The 3993-nt window shown below is 30.1% G+C and overlaps 2 long non-coding RNA genes across 2 annotated transcripts; both read left to right on the forward strand.

Moving 5' to 3' along the window:
- Positions 1-277: 277 nt before the first annotated feature.
- LOC104879647 (uncharacterized) lies at positions 278-2448 on the forward strand. Its single transcript, XR_786049.3, has 4 exons — positions 278-376; positions 933-1007; positions 2076-2255; positions 2344-2448. It is a non-coding gene; the product is annotated as an uncharacterized LOC104879647 (long non-coding RNA).
- A 236-nt stretch (positions 2449-2684) lies between these two features.
- On the forward strand, positions 2685-3568 carry LOC132253957 (uncharacterized). The gene is made up of 3 exons (XR_009465889.1): positions 2685-2841; positions 2925-3042; positions 3225-3568. It is a non-coding gene; the product is annotated as an uncharacterized LOC132253957 (long non-coding RNA).
- The last annotated feature ends 425 nt before the right edge of the window (positions 3569-3993 follow it).

The raw sequence follows: 3993 nt of genomic DNA on the forward strand, positions 1-3993 counted from the left end.
GTGAATAAAAAATCCAAGAGGAATTGTTTCATACTAATGGGCATCAGGTTTCGAACCTTTAAGTATAAGTTGACAAAGAAATATATATTGTCTTTCAAGAATGACCAAAAAAGCTGAAAAAGTCACCTCCTATTTGCCCATTCATACAAGAGGATCATTGGAGACAGTTTGTTAAAGATAGACTTTTTGAACATTTTAACGTTAAGCATTATTTTTATTACATCTTCAATTTTCACATTTACATAGTTTCATTATGTACTAATTTTGTGTCTATATTTTGTAGGAATATCGCAAAGTTCAAAAATCAAGAAGAGATAAACACATTTACAATCATTATCTTGGAAGAAAATGATATGCACGTTTTGAGCAAGATATAGTAAGTTATCAATATCCATAAAAAAAATGGAGTATATATTTTGTTTATAGGAAAATGATTCTAGTTTTTAAATATCATTTATTAACTTGATCATGTTGAACTAATGAGTTTTATTGTTAAAAATTTTATAGCTACAAGCAGAAGGGGCTATTGGTAGGGTTGATAGAAGTGTTTATGAAAGAAAACACGTGAGAAGAAAGGAAAGTTTAATAAGATTACAAAGCTAATGATTAACTAAGTTAGCATATTTATCTCTTTTAGAGCCTATAATGTTAGTATGTCTATGTGATTATGGTTTAGGATGATATCGTTAGGTGTTAATAGGGAAGAGGCTTAATGCTATCATTTTTATGAGTAGTCATGTTCTATTAGTGCAAATATAGTAGCCTAATTTGAAAATTAATTTTGAAACAATATACATTAATTTATCTATTATCATTTTTATTAAAACAATTCATTTTCTAGCTACCTTGAATTGGTCCTCTTGAATTGGTTGTCTTTGATTGATATGTTAATCATCTTCATCAAATTATTACTAATATATGTTTTGTTGTAGGATGAATTACTAGAAAAGGCAAGGAGACTGGACTACCTCCACCTGGTCCAAATGACATATTATGTCAGGCATTGGGTAAGCTTGATCATCTAGGACGTGTGGTAGGTCAAGACCACTTGGTTAGGCCGAACTCATACTTTCATCAACCATTTGATGACATGAAAAAAAATAATCAAAGAAGAAATATGGGAAATGGTGTGAAAGGGGATGCAAAATGCTGTAACAAGACAAACTATGTCTCCTCCCACACCCCATTCTGATATAGGTAGTAATAACATGAGACAACAACTTGTTTTACAACTAGTTGTAGCAAAAAAACCAATGTTTAAAATGATGGAAGAGCCCTAACCACCAGAACCACCACTGAAACGTAAGGTATACATTTACTTACTAATAATACAAGATTAATATAAGTGATATATAGCCTATGTAAATGATATTATTTGTTGTATTAAAGGTGATTAAATATAAATTAGCAGTGGAATGAAAATGAAATGTTGTTGCAACCAGTACATTAATAGAAGAAAATTGATCAAATGGGTTGGTCGTAATAAATGTTGCACACAAGCTAGATGCTAGACTCCCATTTCCAAATCCATATGAGATTATCAATGTTGGGGATTCTATTGGCCTTAAGCTTGACTGGCCAACAAGCCTTGTCATACTTGAAACTAAACATCCTCGGGTATGTCATTTTATACTTGTAGTAAATTTGATTGTAACTTGGTATTTTATTGTTTAGGAGTATATATTACTAACATTCCTTCATTTTTCATAAGTGTTGGATAAAGGAAAGAAGTAGATAGTGAATGCACCAATTATTCGAAAATCTAAGCCTCAAAATTATTCGGTCATTAAAAATTTTCAGAAATTTATGGATGGTTGTCTTAGTAATGAGAAGACATACCCAATACAACTCCCCATTTCACTATTTGGTGTCGAATTCCGAACATATATATCTAGAGAGGATTGTGAATACATTATTTCATCTTCAGAGGTGTCATCAAAATGCATCTCCTTCCACTTATGGTGTGCACCTTTTATTTTCATTTGTTTTTATTTTTTTAATATGAGTTGCCCATGTTGAACAAGATTGGATATGACTAATGATAATTTTCTTTTGGTGTTTTGATAATATAATAGGTACATGCATGATCAACTACATATTGCCAAAAAGGAATCACAATTTATATTTGTTAATCCTTTTACAATATCATGAGCAGGCTTTAGTAATCCTCAAACAGAGAAAAGAACACAATTGTTGTCAAAACACTTAATAGAGTGCCAAGATGTCGGATATGTTTTCATGCCCTACAACCCCGAGTAAGTGACGAATATTATACTTTAATTTGAGGTTTTATGATTGATTTATATTTATAATTAGATGCTACTTTTGTTTTTAATGTTTTAGCTTTCATTGGGTCTTGGTAGTGATTGAGCCAAGGAAAATGATAGTCCACTATCTTGACCCTATGCATCACAAACCATGTGAGGACTTAAAGGATATCGTAAACATGTAAGTTCTTCCTATTATTTTTCATAGTATTATTTTAAAAAAAATTACATTCACCTCAAACACATTTTTTATTGTTATTTCTATATATTAAAACATATAATATTTACCTATTTTAAAATTGTACCCATTGAACTTATTTACATAGGGCTCTTTAAATATATGCAAAGAAAATATCTAAGAGAGAGCCATCTTGGCAACTAGTGCAAGTAACATCCAAAAATTTTCTTTACACATTTAGCTTATGCATTTGCACCATTTATATATATGAGTACTAATGTTATTTTATAACTGATCGATTAGTGTCCAAGACAAGAAGGAGGGTTCAAATGTGACTACTTTGTTATGAGATTCATTAAAGAGATAATTTTTTATCCTACAATGATTGCTTCAAAGGTATTACTTATTTAATGACTTGTACATATTTTTAGGCTTCCAAATGTTATGCATTTTAATGTTATTTTCTTATTTGATTTCAGTTTGGTGATAAAAAAAACATATTATCAAGTAGAATTCAATGAAATTAGAGGAGAATTGACTACTTTTGTGCTACAACTAATCATGAATCATGTTGATGCATCATGATCACCATGCATGGTGAGTCCCTTAGCTACTACATGAATTTTTCCATAGATTATAGTATTGCTTTTCTTTGAACAATGTTTTTATTTGAAAAAAAGAAAAAAAAAAGTTCTTAGATTTGTTCATTTATGATAACATCGATCCATATTTATTTTCTTCAATGAAATCTATAAAACTCATTAAACTATAAAATGCAGGTATACACTCTTAGGAGGGTGGAATAGAGAATAAAAAGAACAAAGAAGGCAACAAGATTTTGGGTTTTTAAATGCAGCTCGTATGTCATACATTGTAGGACATAAACGTTACTTTAATTGGTAGTGAGAATTTTAGATTTTTAGATGCTACTTTTATGTCATTTTATAGTTAGTCGGTTTTATGCTTATGAAATGAAGGTATACATGAATCTTGGGATGCTTAACATTACTAGATCATGTTTTGGTATGTATTCACTCTTCTTTTTTAGTTTTGGTGGGTTTGATATATTGGATGTACTATCTTTTTGTGAACATTTGATATACAAATATTATTAGATGATCAATGTATTACGAGTTATTCCATAAACATTACTGAAAAATGAGTTAAATGTAATATGATTGTTATATTTATGGACAAAATATACACAGGTTAATCCTATTTGTTAATTCATAAGCATTACAAAAATCTACAACTAAAAGCAATCATATCTTCCATGATAATTTACAATGATGTGACACCATAACTCAAAGGTGATGCATTTAATGTGACATCATAACTCAAAGATCATGCATTTAATGCGACATCCTATCATCACTAGAAATATATGATGTCACTTTCGAATGCGTTACCATTTATCTACTTTGGTGTCACTTACAAATACGTCACCAATTGGTACCCTCTATGGTGTCAGTGGAGAAGGTGACACTATGTTGTAGTGACACCCTATGTTTATGGTGACTCGTTATAAATGTCACCATATATCTTTTT

The sequence above is a fragment of the Vitis vinifera genome, chromosome 6 (assembly GCF_030704535.1).
Source record: "Vitis vinifera cultivar Pinot Noir 40024 chromosome 6, ASM3070453v1".
Lineage (NCBI taxonomy): Eukaryota > Viridiplantae > Streptophyta > Magnoliopsida > Vitales > Vitaceae > Vitis > Vitis vinifera.